This window comes from Mixophyes fleayi, chromosome 11, assembly GCF_038048845.1.
Source record: "Mixophyes fleayi isolate aMixFle1 chromosome 11, aMixFle1.hap1, whole genome shotgun sequence".
Lineage (NCBI taxonomy): Eukaryota > Metazoa > Chordata > Amphibia > Anura > Limnodynastidae > Mixophyes > Mixophyes fleayi.
This window is the reverse complement of record NC_134412.1, coordinates 6,884,912-6,903,949: the sequence shown is the minus strand read 5'-3', so window position 1 is coordinate 6,903,949 and position 19,038 is coordinate 6,884,912. Positions and strand designations below refer to the sequence as shown.

At 40.4% G+C, this 19,038-nt stretch overlaps 1 long non-coding RNA gene across 1 annotated transcript in view; it reads right to left on the bottom strand.

Moving 5' to 3' along the window:
* Nucleotides 1–1,740: 1,740 nt before the first annotated feature.
* Nucleotides 1,741–19,038, bottom strand: part of LOC142107118 (uncharacterized) — a 232,537-nt gene continuing 215,239 nt past the window's right edge. Inside the window, exon 2 of the long non-coding RNA XR_012679872.1 lies at nt 1,741–2,581. This is a non-coding gene — a long non-coding RNA (uncharacterized LOC142107118). The remainder of the gene's footprint in view (nt 2,582–19,038) is intronic.

Sequence of the window (19,038 nt, the reverse complement as noted above, 5' to 3'; positions counted from 1 at the left end):
ACTCCAAAAACATATTAGTATGTCAATTGGCTGCTAAAAAATTGACCCTAGTCTGTGTCTGCCTGTCTGTGTGTGTTAGGGAATTTAGACTGTAAGCCCCAATGGGGCAGGGACTGATGTGCGTTCTCTGTACAGCGCTGCGGAATTAGTGGCGCTATATAAACGATGATGATTTAACAACTGTTGCTATCCCGACACTACTTACCCCGGCACGGGGTAAAGACTTCATCGTCGACTGGAAAGACCGACAGCTTGAGAGGAAGACTTTAGTAAATTGTGGCAGCTGAAGATCCCGGCAGCGCCCGATGACATCGGATTGAAGGGACACTCTGTCATCGGACCTGTTAGGGTAGTAATTTAAGGAAGCGCCGCCTGTACAATGTACATGGCTTATTAAATAACCTTGTACAGGCGGCTCCTCTTTAAATTACTACCTTAAGACGTTGGATGACAGAGTGACTGTGCCGAGGTAAGTAGGGTCGGGATAGCAACAGTCGTAATAGTGAGTACCCCCGGTATTTGCACCCCTTACATCACAACATGGTTTGTCCAAGTGCAATTTGAATTCTGCAAAACATTCAACACTTGTGTCCGTGACTAAAACCTGTGCTGTGTACGATACACACAATTTGCATAATGTGACCACAATCTCCATAATGCAGTAACCACGATACGCTGGGGAATAACCCACACACGTGTGATATGTTGCATTACATTTCTTCCAGACGTAAATTTTCAAGGTTAACAAAGAAGTTATTTCGAGTAAAGAAAAAGGACAAATTCTAAAGGATTCACAAACGAACTGTTGAAGTCACTTTCTGGATTGAGATTTTGTTCACTTTATGAGCTATTAAAATTTAGAAACAAAAATAAAAAAAAAAAAATAAAAAAAAAAAAAAGGAAGATCCAGGAAACTTGGAAATCATTAAAATATACAGTAATGTGCAAAATGTTTGTTTGTTGATAGTTTATTTTTATCAATTAACAAAATGCAGTGAATGAACAGAAGAGAAACCTAAACCAAATCAATATTTAATGTGACCACCCTTTGCCTTCAATACACCATCAATTCTTCTAGGTCCACTACTCAAACCTGTTTGTCTTACTCAAATCTTTTTTTCTGCACATTTTTCAAACTTTACAGCGCATTTCAGGAACAGTTTCAAACTTTTAAGAGGTGGTTAGCACTTCTTCCTTACAGCACTGGGGTCATGAGTTCAATTCCCAATCATGCCCTTATCTGTGAGGAGTTTGTATGTTCTCCCCGTGTTTGCATGGGTTTCCTCCGGGTGCTCCGGTTTCCTCCCACACTCCCAAAAACACATACTGGTAGGTTACTTGGCTGCTAACAAATTGACCCTAGTCTGTGTGTCCTTGTGTGTTAGGGAATTTAGACTGTAAGCCCCAATGGAGCAGGGACTAATGTAAGCGAGTTCTCTGTACAGCGCTGCGGTATTAGTGGCGCTATATAAAATAAATGTTGATAATGATTCCTTTAGTCCTGCAAGAGGACAGAACCGTAGATGCTCTGACAGTGATTTAATAAAACACTATACTTCATTATTAAGCCCGGTGATTGTTTTCAGCATTTATTTGCTATTAAAACAGTAAGATATTAACCAAAATGTCAGTATTGAATATTTGCATTCACGATGACACAGGCCGGAGGGGAAAAAGGTTTTGTTGTCTCAATCAAATCCCTAATTATACACTCAAAGATAGCCTAATAAAAAGCCAACACAAGTTTATAGAATAGTTTTATTGCGTAATATATAAGATACCACACATGCCTAATAGTAATAATTAGTGGTTAATATACAGCAAAGCAACATCATCTCCAGCACCAGTATAGTAAATATTTACAGAACAAAGACATAATATAATGTAATACTAAAGTGAATACAAAAATACAGCTAGATTATATAATAAGCAAACACTGATTAACCCATGCGTGACTGCAGCAGTAGTTACACTCATTACTTGTAATTAACATTGTTACAAAATCTAAAAGTATTACATCATGAAACACTCGAACAGTCAATGAAGGCAGAATTATTATTAAAGTACAATTCTCGCAATATTAAAAAAAAATAACCAAAGTTAAAAACAAGTGTATTTTACTCTAATGCATTTTCCCTATAAATATGGATTATTAATTACTTTTCTTTGGGTCCAATACTACGAACAGTTTAGAGAACGGGGATAAATAACTAATAACTGTTCTGCTCTTATGACAGAAGGCAGCCTGCCAAAAATAAATCAATTCTCTATTTGTTATCTCTAACCACAGGCTTTCCAATCAGATAGCTGTATCTGGGTAGCACGATTATATCTCAGTAATGCATTTGTATGTGGTTAACACAACGTGCTACAGCGACACTGGAACAGACGGCCTTAGAACCGGACACGCCTCTGCTCAGTCTAAAAGGCAAGGGGGTAGAATAATTAAAATGGAAAAGGGAGGTTTTAGGCTGGGTACACACTACAGAAAATTTCTCCCCATGCGATATCGTTAATGATTTTACCGACGACAATGTCCCGATCAGCAGCCGATTCCTGTGCACACACTATACACGTTTTACTGTCATAACCATCGGCTGAAAAGATGGTGACTCTGCACACTCCATAGAGATCTATGGACACTGCCGGTCGCGAGTGCAGAAACACTGCAGAATTCGGCTGACATCGTTCCATCATTGAACGAGATCTTTAGTCCAGTTTAAAAATCAAATGAAACAATACGATGAGTTTTGTGGAACGATAAAACATGATTGTTGAAGTGTACACACTAATGCGATATCGGGCCTAGTGGTCGTTTATCGTGTGATTGACCCGATAATTGTCTGAACAACATGTAATGTGTACCCAGCCTTACCCACACCAACACATCAGATTCTAGCTATCGCTTTCTGGAATGTACTAGGTAAATAATAGCTAGAATCTGATTGGTTCCCACAGGCAACATCTCCCCTTTACCTTTTAAAGAAGCTTAAGTAAATCTACCACAAACACTAAGATCTGTGTGGAACTTCTATACTGACCAGAAGCTCTGGAATCTTTACACACATCCAACGTATTAGTGTGTGTGTGTGTACCAAAGGATTACAAGTATTAATGGGTCGTGCTCAGGGCCCGATTATCCAATAGGCTGACTTGGCTTTTTTTGGGGAGGGGGCACAGAATTGTTGGGGGTACACAATTGTGACAGGGAGAGGTATAAACTGAAAAATTCATTTTAAAATATAAGGCAATATATATTTGGTCCGACAGCCAAGTGAGCAGATTTTACTTTGGAGAGCAGACGGACGGATTCTATGTGGCTCAGTGTGATCGAACCATGATTGCGATAATCGTCAACCACTTTTTTCCTCGGTCTTGGTAATCATGTCTGTGATCCCTATCCATATATGGCTGTTTTGGGCCCATAAACCCAGAAATTTCTGGACAAATAGGTCTGATTCCGTGGACCAATTCCACTATTTTTTTTAAAGCACAACTGACCGTTTCCTAAAGAAGACTTGCAGGTGGTGACGAGTAATTGGCACTATTGTTATAATTATTTACAGGAGATTATACAAACAACAATGCTGCTTGTGTCAAATAAAAACTTATGTAACATTTTGGTACATTGTATTAATCCCTCCTAATGACAATGTATTTACACGGATTTTGTTTAAAGAATCACTAAGTCTAAAATACAAGTTGTCTCATGTAAGACCGTGATTACAGCTGTTGTCCCACCGCCAGATTTCCTAAAGGCAAAACCACCAGAAAAAGCTGATTTTTGCAAAGTGTCACATTACAAAGTAGACGTCCTGATTTTTAACATGCAATGAATACAAAGCATTCAATCGATCACATGGAGGTTAGACGTACGTCAGGAAAAGCAATGGGAAAAATAGAAAGATAACTGTATGCTGTTTAAACCTTCTTGCCCATCATATTTTAAATAATATGTTCTGGCCCCCACCCCTAGAGACGGCCAGCCCAATGCCAACTGGTAAACTGTCTCCTTAATAACTAAATAAAGCATAGTTTTAATAAATATGTAACAGTGCCCCCAATATGTAATATCGTGACGGTTTCTCCTAATCCACATGTGATATAAGGGTTTTGAAACAGTTACACATTTGCAAGCGCTTTGTGTTTTTATCATCCAGAGCAACTCCGGCGTCCGAGAGCAAAATCGCCAGCGACCTGCGCAGGTTTTGAAACCGGCAAATAAATGACTCTTTAGTAGAGCTAAAAAAAAAAAAAAGAGCTATATTGCGGGAGAAGATGTTTGAAACGTACAGCAGTCTCCCGGCCTATAGACGGATACTCCCGTCAGTCTATGTCCAAGAACAGACCTGTAGCTGCGTTCAGCCGCTATATACAATTACAATGCTACATGTCAGCGTCTGTTAGGGTATTGGAACTTTTACACATAGCTATAAAGGTCAGTAACAGCTTCTACATAAGCAACTTGTATTTTAGTGTTAGTGATCCATTATATAGGGGGCTCCCTGATTTCACATCTATCTATAAAGGTTATTAGTAACTTCTACATAAACAACCTGTATTCTAGTTTCAGTCATCCTGCTCCTTTCTCTACACCCAGGTACACAAATTATATTTTTCAAGACAAAGTTATTTAAACAATCTTGCAGGGGTAAAGAGAGTGCGTATTTAATTCAGGGTAGGGGGGGGGGGGGAGGGGGGGGGGGCGCGGAAGTCTCCAATTCCACATCAGGTTGATCAGCAAATTCCTCATCTCGATCTACGAGACGGAGATTCTAATTTAGCATCTCATATACATACACTGTATTGAGCATTGTCAATGACAATGTAGTAATTGTTTAAAAGGAAAGAAACATTATCAGAGGGCAACATAACTTATTAACCCTTTGTGCCCATGACCTTATGAATAGACAGCTAAAAGCACCATGAAAGTGTCTGCGATTTAAAAACAGCTAATTTATTAAAAGGCAAAACTCACCGGGTTTTGACTTTAATAGAAATGGCATTTTATATTCCGCTGGCAAAGTCGCAGACACTTTCATGGTGCTTTTAGCGGTCGCATGTACGAGACAGATCCAGTTAAGCGGCTTCTATGTCAAACAGCTACATGGGGCACCAAAGTGAGCGACAAAATATGGATGCACAGGTCACATGGCCGGATCAAATGGGACACAGCTAGTAGGGTCAGCTTTTGATCACTCAAAGTGATCGATAGCTCACTGGACGTGGATTGATATCAGTGGCCACTCGGGGGCCACAATTTCAGTGATTTGGGGCCCTTCTTGGTACAAGACTGAATCAGCCTCCAAACTGTTGGAAAAAAGTGCGCTGTGTATGCCGTCTCCTCTCTCACACTCTCTCTGTTGGTCCTCTAGTGACAACTAATGCAAGAGAAGGTAATTAATGACAGCTGCATCCTGCTGCTGTATGACCCTAAATGTATTCTATAACTGTTACAACTGCTGCAGCCATTAACCCTGTGTGTACCTGCATCACTGCTGCTGTTGCTATTCTCAAATAAACCAACAACTTGTTTAAGTTTAACGCTGTGTGGATGAACGGCATGCATTCATACTTATTTTTTGCAGTTTTAGACAACCCATCTGACAAGGTGAGTTTTCAGGGAGCACTTGAAAGATTGGAGAGAGAGTCTGGTTAGACTGGTTAGAGAGTTCCACAGTAAGGGAAACTACTGACGGAAGAGTGAGAGGTGGTTATTGGAGAGAAGTAGATCATTGACCAAATGGAGCGGACAAGTATTATTAACCAATATAATATAATGGCAATTAGTTGTCTCAGATACATACACTGTATTGAGCACTGTCAATCACAACGCAGTAATAATGATATTGATACACTGATATAGGAAAATTTTGTTCACCAAATGTTTTAGTTATACAGCCATCACAAATCAAATATTAACAGAACCTTATCAGAACAGGGATACTTCAGCTGGTTACTAGCTCTGTGCAAAGTAATTCAGCAACTTCAGCAATATAAATTCCACATCTTACAGCCTCTTGTCACCCTAATTGTTAGATCATGTTGGAATACAATCAGCCCGTCTATGTCACTGTGTACCAACACCTAGACTAGCCAGCTACTTTATCTCTATTATGCAATATAATATGGTAATTCTTTGTCTCAGATACATACACTGTATTGAGCACTGTCAATCACAACGCAGTAATAATGATCTAGGAATATTTTGTCCACCAAATATGTTTTGGCTGTACAGCTCCCTTGCTCACCTCAGTCGATTCGCTCGATAGTGCTCCCTGGTTGCTGTCAGTGCAGAACTCATTTCCACCTTAGGATAACGTCTAAGGTTGTTTGCTAAATAAAGTGGAGGTAATTTGTGACGTGCAACACTATTTGTTTTTGCAAGCTGCTCAAAAAGGTCTATCGGACAATCCAACGCATTTCGAGGTACAAGTCTACTGTCCTGCTTTTGGAGACATAGCAGCAAACTTAGTTTGCATCATCATCATCTATTTATATAGCGCCACTAATTCCGCAGCGCTGTACAGAGAACACACTCACATCAGTCCCTACTCTAATAGAGCTTACAGTCTTGTGACGAAAAGAGTGTGATAAACCTGTTACCATTCTGTTTTTCGTTTCTCATATAATATGGATTATATCAAGTACTTTTTATAGCCCATGCTTTTGTTCCCCAGCTCACCAGACTACAACTGCATTGTCTAATTACATGTGGCTAAGGGGACATTGTAGCTCAGTGTAAATATTTATATTGTATATTGATGACTTGGCAGTGAGGTTATTCATTGTCTTCAAAGTGAAGCCAGGGGGATTATGGGTAGGGATCAGGTTAAAAGATTCTGGCGGGGCTAAACTAATTAGTATCCATTGTTTTCAGAAGACTATTTCAGACAGGCCATCTAACAGGGGAGGTTCTGTGTAAGGCCAGCTCATCTTCACTGCCCTCTCCAACCCTGCCTAGTCCAGCACTGACCAATGGTTAAGAAGAATAGACCCAGGGGTTTGCCCAGGGAGGAGAAGACTGTGGAAATTAGACCCTAGATATAAGGAGCCACTCCGGGGGAGGGGTGTTCATTCTGGGATTTCATTCATAAAAGGAGCAAGATCTGGTTTTGAGTTGTCGTTCTCTACCAGAGTCTAGATATGCAGCTGAGACAGCCAGGTGCAGCTAAGAGAAGAACTCCATGGGCCTTTAAGTCAGGACATCCAGGTGGCTAACTCCTTAAACTAGTGGGGTAAGGGACAGATGATGTGGTAAACCTGCCTGGCATTTATTTACTGTGTGTACATAATATTCTAGTGATGTTTGTATAACAATAAATGTACTGTTGTATTTTTCTAACTGTATTTGCCTGAGTGACTATACAAATCCTAGAAGGTACTGGGTAGACTTCCCTGGCATAGGAAGGCACCCGTGGGTGGCCAGCCAGCGTGAAGTGGGTAGCATTGGGCCAGAAAACCCGGTATCTTCACATTTTTCTAAATTCCCTAACATATATACACACACAGACTAGGATCAATTTGATAGCAGCCAATTAACCTACGAATATGTTTTTGGGACATGGGAGGAAACCAGAGTGCCAGGAGGAAACCCACGCAAACACGGGGAGAACATACAAACTCCTCACAGCTAAGTCCATGGTCGGGAATCAAACTCATGACCCCAGTGCTGAGAGGCAGAAGTGCTAACCACTGAGCCACTGAACCTAGGATCGTAGTTTGGTTGGAAAATGCGCAACCTGCCACCATCTACCTCATGAAAATAATCCGGCGATGGGATTGGCTTACTTTGCCATCCCAATCTACTCTGATTGGTCCTGCTGACGAAGCTTGGCCAAACCGTCAGGGATAATGTGAAGCTGCTGCAGCACCTCTGCGCTAATAATTCTGTCTGAACCTTTCTTGAATGCTTACTATGGATCAGGACGGCTGGGTAGCTGGCAGAATGCTGACTATGGAACGATGGTTCAGGGCAGGAATAAATTATGAGCTTTTATCTGTTGGTTACAGGAGCAAGCAGGATCTTATAGGTATTGACGTTTAGTGACCTCATTTGGCTAGAACCAAACTTAAAAAGTAGTTGCAAACATATAATTTGTATTCTGTCACGTCAGAGTTCCACACTCTCCCTCTCTCTCTCCACTAGGCCATTGATGTTCCCAGCCAAGAGAATTATGACAGAAGAAAATCAAAACTGAACCTTCAGCTCTGCAATGACAGCGATCCCAGAACACCTTCAATCAATTCAGAGGGTGGAGTAAGGGAGCTGTACAGAAGTTCTCGCCAAAACAAATCATAAGATGTAGAATGCTACATTACCAACACATTATGCAGTGATAGGTTTAGCATTAAAGTATATAGTATTTAAATTAAAATTACAGGAAAGAAAAAAAAAAAAGAAAAAAATCAGATGATTAGTGTTCTATGAATATAGTTTGGGCTAATCTGGAAATTTAGCAAGTGACCCCAAATAACCTGGAAAATAAATCCCCAAAAACAACCTAGAGGAATTTCTCACTCATTTCATCTCAACACTTAGACATCTTTGCATTTTAAAATATATATGTGAAAACAATATTAAGATTTGAAGCACTATACTGCTCTACACTCATGGTGAAAAGTTTTGAGAATGACACAAGTATTGGTTTTCACAAAGTTTGCTGCTTCAGTGTTTTTAGACCTTTCTGTCAGATGTGTCTATGGGATACTGAAGTAACATTACAAGCATTTCATAAGTGTCAAAGGCTTTTATTGACGATAACATTAAGTTTATGCAGAGTCAATATTTGCAGTGTTGACCCTTCATTTGAAGACCTCTGTAATTCGCCCCGGCATGTTGTCAGTCAACTTCTGGGCCACATACTGACTGATGGACGAACATTCTTTCTTGATTAATGCTTGGAGTTTGTCAGAATTTGTGGGTTTTTGTTTGTCCACCTGTCTCTTGAGGATTGACCACAAGTTCTCAATGGGATTAAGGTCTGGGGAGTTTCCTGGCCATGGAAATTTTGATGTTTTGAAACCTTAGTTATAACTTTTGCCTTATGGCATGGTGCTCCATCATGCTGGAAAAGGCACTGTCCATCTGTTGGATGGTTGGGAGAAAATGCTCTTGGAGGATGTTTTGGTACCATTCTTTATTCATGGCTGTGTTCATAGGCAAAATTCAGAGTGAGCCCACTCCTTTGTTGAGAAGCAACCCCACACATGAATGTTCTCAGGATGCTTTACTGTTGGCATGACACAGGGCTGATGGTAGCGCTGACCTTTCCTTCTCCGGACAAGCGTTTTTCCAGATGCCCCAAACAATCTGAAAGGAGATTCATCAGAGAAAATGACTTTACCCCAGTCCTGAGCAGTCCAATCTCTGTACCTTTTGTAAAATATCAGTCTGGCCCCGATGTATTTCCTAGAGAGAAGTGGCTTCTTTGCTGGCCTTCTTGACCCCAGGTCATCCTCTAAAAGTCTTTGCCTCACTGTGTGTGCAGATGCACTCACACCTGCCTGCTGCCATTCCTGAGCAAGCTCTGCACTGTTGGTGCCCCGATCCCGCAGCTGAAGCAACTTTTGGAGATGGTACTGGCACTTGCTGGACGTTCTTGGGCACTCTGAAGCCTTTTTAACAACTATTGAACCTCTCTTCCTGAAGTTTTTGATGATCCGATAAATGGTTGATTTAGGTGCAATCTTACTAGCAGCAATATCCTTGGCTGTGAAGCTCTTTGTGTGCAAAGCAATGACTGCACATGTTTACTTGCAAGTAACCATGGTTAACAGAGGAAGAACAATGATTTCAAGCACCACCCTCCTTTTAAAGCTACCAGTCTGTTATTCTAACTCAATCAGCATGACAGAGTGATCTCCAGCCTTGTCCTCTTCAACACTCTCACCTGTGTTAACGAGAATCTGATGTCAGCTGGTCCTTTTGTTGCAGGGCTGAAATGCAGTGGAAATAATTTTGGGGCTAAAGTTCATTGTCAAGGCAAAGAGGGACAATTAATTGCAATTCATCTGATCACTCTTCATAACAATCTGGAGTATATGCAAAATTGCCATCATAAAAACGGAGGAAGCAAACTTTGTGAAATATAATATCTGTCATTCTCAAAACTTTTGGCTATGACTGTATATATGATAATAGCTACTTGTTGCCGACTATAGGATAAGACACAGAGGTGCTGGAGTGGACTTGTAGAAACACTGCTGCACTTAGAATGTAACCATCCTCGTTTCCTCAATTAAATCTTTTATCTCAAAGACTTGCAGAGAGACTGTTGGTCTTATCGGCTGCAGAATATCGGGCAGTGGTTGTTCTTCCCATCCGATTTCTGCACATTATTATACCAGCAGCTGTAAACAGAGACAAAATAAGTTTGCAAATAATCATTAAAGAAAAGAATGGGTAACAGATCCCTCCAATTACCAAATCATATAACATCAACATTTACCAAGTTGGGAAACTCGTTATGGAAAAGCCATAACTGAAAATAAAATAAAGTTTATAGATTCAAAAATAGATCATAAAGGGAGAGGAAAGCATCTTGTATCACTTTGTCAGTAATTGGCAGACGTTTTTCTCAATTTGCAATTAGGACTTTTCTTTACAAATACCAATCCATTTTTACTTAGGGCACATTAAATTGCTGGTCATACATTAATGCCAAGGCTGTGTCAGCCACCTCTTTGCAAAGTTCTCATATATACACATTATTTAAAGGAGTAAAATACCCCAAAATATCATGTTTATTTTTAGATAGGAGCCATAGAGGTAAAATACATTTCTGGTATTACCCAGACACTGCAACTCTGTTGAAAAGTAAAATATTACCCCCACCCCGGCTGCATTACAGACAGATAAAACATCCCACATCTTTAGGAGAATGTCACAACAGGATCTCATACAGGACTAATAGCAGACAATTAATTAATTTGGGTTACAGTAGCATCCATGACCCTCTGACTGTTTACGGATGTACCAATCCCCACTTTGCGTATTCTACAGATAAAGTCTGCAAGTCTGTCAGTCTCTGTCTGCTCAGTGAGAGAAGCAACCCCCCCCCCCCATAACATGGAAATGTACTGCAGACACGTCAAGGATCCATGATGAAGATATTAAAGTAAACTACAAAGACTTCCATTATGCATATTTGTCAAATATTAATCTAATTTATAGTTCATCAAGGAAAATCTTCGTGATAAAAACACTACAGTTTAATGTCACTGCAGCAAATAAAGTGGAAAAGACTAATTACTTTAAATTTCTTACTTTTAGTATTAAATATTTTCAAGGAATCACAAATAAATGTAATATTTAAGATAGTTAAATGACTGTAAGGCTTGACCAGTCTCGTTCTAGTCCCCCCCTCCCCCTCTAAGGAAGGTTGCATGTATGCAATGTAGATTACATGTAAACTAAAGACCAGTGTACTCAGATGATCTGCTCATATAATTGTGCCCGTTTCCTGATGATCCTTTAACCTCAAAGCAAAACATGATATCTTATGTGAATAAAGGTCCTGTAATTTACATTACTGAGGAATACAATAATTACCAAGCTAGGGATATAAAATAAAGTGGATTATGAAAGACAGCTTTTATTAATGTAACTAAATTTGGAGAAAGTCTTTAAATGAATGCACACGTTATGGATGGTGTTTAAAAAGAGGTCATGGGGTGAATATGTCCTACTAAAACCCAGCCTCAGAGCAGACTTCACTAATGTTTCAGGATTTTCAACATTAACTTCTCATAGAATTAAATTCTAAAATCAGCAATGGTCATAAGATTTTATCATATACTCACCTAAGACAGCGACTCCAACTCCAACAATTCCTATAATTGTTGGAATAACCCATGTTTCGAGGGGAACGCTTGGTGCTGTAACATCTGGAGAAATGGGACAAGCTAGGAGACAAAAAAGAAAATGGATTTAACCATTTTGCGGTCAATTCATTGTACAGCTAAATACTTATCTACAAAGAACAAGCTGTCAGAATCCTCATTATAGGAACTTCTTGGAGGATTATCCTGGACGTCACGTCAGCCTCCGCCACGGAGGGCTGGACACGGAAGGTTCTGAGGGTAACGGGATGTCTGGGGTAATGCGGAGCCTATGGGCTTCCCAGATATACAGCAATACATTTGTAAAGAAATATACTGTATAAACGGCAGAATCTGGAAAGGTTTTTAAAAATGTCTGATGCGACAATCTGTTATTATGCCACATTTTACAAAAAAATAAATAAATATATTTTAATGTTAAAACATGCATTTTAGGAAAGTAGAGATCCCGGAGAGAGGGTGGGAGGGGTGGAGACACCTTTGCAACACTGTAGCTCCACCCCCTGGTCACAGTTTGCTGCGAATGGTGTCTTTAAGCCACACCCCTCCCTGGATCCGGGAGAGGGCCCCGAAATTCTGGAGCCTCCCGGACATCCCAGTAAAGTAGACAAGTATGAGCCGGATGGACCTTTGCCTACTTTTAACGTAATGGAATACATAACTATGATGGTGGAGGCATGAGACCGACCCACCAGCTCTCCAATGTAGGATGAGGTGTTGAGATAATGCTAACCATACTTCCCGACAGTTTTGATTTGCGGGCTACAAAGGGGTGGGGCTAAACAAAAAGGGGGCGGAGTTATACAAAAACCTGCCCATTTGTGGGCAGAGTTTGGACAGAACAGGGCATATTTTGTGATGCTAAGGCATGATGGGTAGATTAAGAACCAGGCCTAATAACTTAAATTACACACACACACAGGGGGGATAAAACTAGCGACTCAAATTACACAAGATTTGTGCATCATCTAATACATTATACAGATCTCATTAAACGCTAACATTTATCGGCTGGGCACGAACATATACTGCAGCGCTGTACAAAGAAGTAATTAGTGCTGGTATGTGTATATTCCTCCCCCCAATAAACCATTACTTCTTACCTTTACTAGAAGCGAACAATGTCTGGCCGCGCTCGTTGTCTCTCCCATGTTCCAGGCAAAAACTGACATTCAGTCCCTCCGGTACCTGCAGCGACACGCAGGTGGCGTTCAGTAAAGTGGCTGTAGCGTTGTAGCTGCAAGGTACAGGGTGACCAATCTTTGCAGTCTTGTTAATCCTGCAGTATTGCTGCTCCTTTGTAACCTGTCTGATCAGCAGCGTCTGGTTGGAGAAATCTGCTCCATGGAAGACGACGCAGGACTTCATGGAGCCATCAGCTGTGGAGGAGAAACCACAAAGATCAGACTCAACTCATCACGGAACAGAAAAATTTAATGGAAGGAGGACGTAGTGTACATAGCACCAACATCTCCTAGAGCCTTGTACAAAGTTGTTAGGCGATATCATATTAGGCAAAAGGTCAAGAGGAGGGGACCCGAAAAAATTAAGTAGAATTATAAAACTGGGTTTGTGCAGTGTGGCTAAGAATGTAGTGGGCAACATGAATCTTTACTCCTCAGTATCATTTTTATATATAAACAGCCAGCAACATAATGTCAATATCAATATCTGGCTGGGGATTTAATCTGTACTCACCAGAGCAAATGTATAGGGCTGCAGACGAGACCGTGAGCAGGACGACAACGACGGCTGTATAAGCTGTAACAAGTCAAATGATAAGCTATTGTTATTTAAAATCAGTCCGTCCTCTCTTCACCCATCACAAAAATTGAATTAAGGAAGGGGCGAAAGCTCAAAGTACATTTACAGTGAGCTCCATTAATATTTTGCGTTTCAGGACACGTCCGTAATTGTCAGACAGGTCTATATTTAAACTCACTCAGACAATTTATTAGCAAATCTAGAATGGAATATCCAAAGTTTGTCTGAATGCGATGACAGATAGTCATGAAACATGAGCGCAAATGCAACAATCACATACCCATAGTTTGTGAGGTTTGGACTTATCTGTTAGCTTTCCACCTGCAAGACAAGAAGAAGTTATTATCAGTAGTGGTCTGCTGGAAGGGTTAACTCAACTTCCTGTCACCCCAGAGCACTGGTCCGCTGAAGCCGTTTTCTGTTGGGTGCTCCCGTTTCCTCTCACAGCCCAAATAAAACATACTGACAGATTAATGTTAGTGGCTGCGGGTGAGTGGTAGAGAACTTAGACTGTATGCTTCACTGGCAAACACTCTCTCTCACTCAAATTATCACCAAATCTCTCAGCTCCCATGCCCCTCCAAGCCTCTCGAGAGAATTGCCTACACACGCCTCACACACTTTCTTACAGCAAACAACCTACTGGATCCTCTTCAGTCAGGCTTTCGCTCTCAACACTCCAGAGACTGCGCTGACCAAGGTTGTCAATGATTTGATCACAGCAAAAACTCAAGGCCATTACTCTCTTCTAATTCTCCTGGATCTCTCTGCTGCATTAGACACTGTTGACCACTCTCTCCTCATACAAACACTACAATAGGTATTCAAGATACTGTCCTATCCTGGTTCTCATCCTACCCATCTAATCGCTCTTTCAGTGTTAATTTCCCTCGGTCCACCTCTGCTCCGCTTCCTTTATCAGTTGGAGTTCCACAAGGCTCAGTGCTAGGTCCTCTGCTATTCTCTACACCACTTCTCTTGGAAAACCAAGTTCCTTTGGATTTCAGTATCATCTCTATGCAGATACACAAATCTATCTATCCTCTCCGGATCTTTCCCCATCTGTGTTGTCTCGCGTTACTGACTGTCTTTCTGCCATTTCATCTTGGATGTCTTCTCGCCAACTCAAAAACTCAATCTTTCAAAAACTGAATTAATTATCTTCCCACCCAAAACCAGAAGCTTCCTGCCTGACATTTCTATTTCTGTTCATAATGACCATAAATCCCACCCCGCAAGCTCGCTGCCTAGGTGTAATCCTTGACTCACAACTATCATTTATTCCCCACATCAAATCTATATCTAAATCATGCTACATACATCTAAAGAACATTTCCAGAATACGCAAATATCTTACACAAGACACCGCAAAAACCTTAATTCATGCACTCATCATCTCCCACATTGACTATTGCAATTCCCTCCTTACTGGTCATCCCAAAATCAGACTTGAACCCCTACAATCTATTATGCACACAGCAGCTAGATTGATTTTCCTTGCAAACCGTTCTTCCTCTGCTTAGTCACTGTCAGTCTCTACATTGGTTGCCTGTTGTTCAACGAATTCAATAAAAAAAAATTTCTTCTACTAACCTACAAGGCCATCAACAACATTGCACTGACATACATCTCCCAACTCGACATCTCTGTTCTACACAAGATCTGTGTCTATCTTCTACTCTCATCACTTCCTCCCATTCCCGGTTACAGGACTTTTTTCGGGCTGCACCCACTTTGTGGAATTCTCTCCCTCGCACAGTAAGACTTTCCTCTAGTCTTCAAACATTCTCTAAAAAAAACCACCTCTTCAGCCAAGCTTATAATATTCCTCAACCACCATCTTAACCTCCCTAGGTCACCCTATTACCACCCTCTACACAGCCAACACAAGACAACAACCCTCTACCCAACATTGCAGTGTGACTGCTCACACAGTCCACTAAATACTTTTTACCTTTGCATTCTAGCTGGTCTAGTGTGCAATATGATGTAGCACATGTCCTTGTGTTTCAAACTCCCATTGTCCCCTAGATTGTAAGCTTGCGAGCAGGGCCCTCTTACCTCTCTGTCTGTCTGTATTACTGTTTTATTAATGTTGGTTCCCTATTGTAAAGCACTACGAAATTTGCTGGCGCTATATAAAAAAAATGACGACAACTTTTGAAACAAGTTTATTTAGAGAGCTGTCAAGTTATTTACTCATTGGTACAGATCTATCATTAAAAAAAAAAATACAGAATCAACAGGCGCTCCACTCAGATGCTGCTAGTAGCTAGCCCTGGGCGATACACCTACTTGCCCAAAAACAATATCAGCTACAAAAAATATATAAAAGGAACTGATAAGTGCTTCTGTTTCCACCAAAGGGTTAACTAATCATATATACACATCAAACGGTCTATAGCAAGTTCCTTGAACTCTGAGATCTTTTCAATTCCGATCCCATGGGATTTTAATTACTAGAAATCAAACTCCAATCAGCCCCGGCATTACGTCAATAGCAACCACGTTATATAATTAGGCCTCCCTCCAGCCCCAACATTAAAATAATAGTACTCACATTTGATAAATAGATCTATTTCCCTCCAACCAGCCCCGACATTAAACATCAGCCAGCATTAAATAGAAAGTCCCATCACCTCTCACCTTAAATAAATAGGCCCTTTTGCTGTGAAACTAATAAACACTACTCCATACTTACCAACTTTCTTCAGCTCTCTTCCGGGAGCCCGCCAGTGGAGGTGGGCGTGAGGGGGCGGGGTGATGAAATTTGCGTCATTTTGGCCCTGCCCCCTGTGATGGCATGACGCAAACGCCACGATTCACCGGGAATCACTGCGTTTGGGACCTAATTCTGCCCACTTCACTAGGAAGTGGGGCACTTCCTGGTGAAGTGGGCAGAATTCGGGAGATTGCACACAAAATGCGGGAGTCTCCCGGACATTCCGGGAGAGTTGGCAAGTATGCTCTACTGTAAAACCGGCTCCAAAATTAAACACATTTAACAAATAGGACTATTTCTCCTAATGTCCACCAACATTATATTGTTAGCACCACCATTACAACAATAAATACCATGTCAATACATTAGTACCCAAATTACAGCAATAAATACCCCCCCACCCCCCGACACACACTTATACTACATCAATACCCACCCACATTACAGCAAACAGCATTACTCCCACATTAAAGAAATACCCTCTCCCACTTAACAAAACCCCAAAACACTACAACATTATCACCGCCACACTGCAGCAATACCACTAATTATACGGTCACCACTGTAGGGAACCAATGTTCTGCTTTTTTCAAATCTCCCACAAAATAGCAACAGAGTAGTTAGACACACATATTTAACAAGTACCCCATTCTCTCAAATAATATGAGCATTGGATATATATGGCTCAAATGGGAAATTCTTTTAAAAGGCTAATAAACAATTTATTCCTAAAATAATAATCTAATAAAACCATACATCAGTTTTCCAAATTCCACATCATTTTGACTGTATGTACAATATTAACCCAAAATCAAAATGGAGAAAGTCTCTTAGTCCATTTAAATTGTATTAACAGACGTCCAATAAATGCCAAAAAATAATCCAAGTGGTGGGTACCAGACACTTGCCATTTTGTGGTCCACACAAATCCTTGTATCTGTACAGAAAAAACTTCCGAAAGGACACACTTCTGCGCTACTATACAGGGTTATAATACACAACAAAAATAAAAAAAAATATATATATATATATATATATATATATATATATTAAAATTATAAATAAGAGCCAACATGGATTTGATAAATACCCCGGGGAAATATTAACACTGCTGCTATTCTAGGGCCAGTTGTATTGCTCTACACATGAAAAACAAAACACAAACAAAAAACAGAAGGAAGCGCTGTGGAAATAAAATTTCCCCTTAAGGATAACATCCAAATAGCTAAATGATGTAACCATAGAAATAATAATCACATAAAAATTTATTAAACACAATAAAATATTAAAACATAAAATGAAGCTAATATAAAACATAAATAAAAACATAAACACCACCTCGCTGAAGTACAAAATCTTTAGGTCATAAACAGAAGGCTTCAAAATGATGCAGCAACATTATCATCATTTATTTATACAGCGCCGCTAATTCCGCAGAGCTGTACAGAGAACTCACTCACATCAGTCCCTGCCCCATTGGAGCTTACAGTCTATATTCCCTAACACACAGACACAGACTAGGGTCAATTTGATAGCAGCCAATGAACCTACCAGTATGTTTTTAGAGTGTGGGAGGAAACTGGAGCACCCGGAGGAAACCCACGCAAACATGGGGAGAACATACAAACTCCTCACAGATAAGGCCATGGTCAGGAATGAAACTCATGACCCCAGTGCTGTGAGGCAGAAGTGCTAACCACTGAGCCACCGTGCTGCACATAAGGTTAATATATACATGATAACTCTGAATCCATTTGGGCTCTAGGAAATCCTAGACCAAATTTATAGAGAAATATATCCCATGTAGGTAGGTCTCATCAAACAATCCCAATATTCAAGTGTGGCAGAGCTGGATTAAGGCTCTGGGGGGCCCGGGGCACTTAAGACAGGCGGGCCCCCATGATGCAATATGGTTAGCATTTTAGACAAATGCACAGGCAAAACTGTATGCACTACTGTTAGGTGCACACAGCTCTGTCTTCACAAGCAGTACAGTGTGAAGCAGGACCTCCCAACTGTCCTTGCAGTCGGACCAAATCCTGACTAAGCGAGACAGTCACCCAAATTTGGGACTGTCCCACCAGATACAGAATGGTTTGCAGACTGTCCTGCTCTCTCCTACCTGTTCTTGTCACTTTCACCACTTGTGGCTGTTAGTGTTTTTAGATCAGTTGCAGCTTGTCTGGACCCTGGAATGTTGGTGGCCTTATTTGGAAAAAAAATGGGTATATGTAATTTAGAAAACTCCAACCAGCCCCAGAGTTAAATCAATAGCACCCACATTTAATAATGAGGCCCTAACATTAAAATAATAGTATTCACATCTGATAAATAGATTTTTTTTTTAAATAGATCTAATTCACTCTACCCAGGCCTGACATTAAATTAATAGTACTCCCATTTAATAAACTTATTTCCCTCCCTCCAAACATCCACAGCAATAAATTAATAACATTTACTTTTAAAAAAATATAACCATTTCCCACAACCATCCCCGGCATTAAATAATTTAAATTGACATTTAATTAATAGTCCTGCTTCCCAAGCTCAATCCCACATTCAATTAATATCCCCAAACCACCCCTGTATTACATTAAAGATCCCGTCACCTCACCTTAAATTAATAGGCCCTATTATTAAATTAAATAGCCCCACCATCACCCCACAAGTAAATTAATAGCACCCACCATTAAATAATTAGCTTCAAC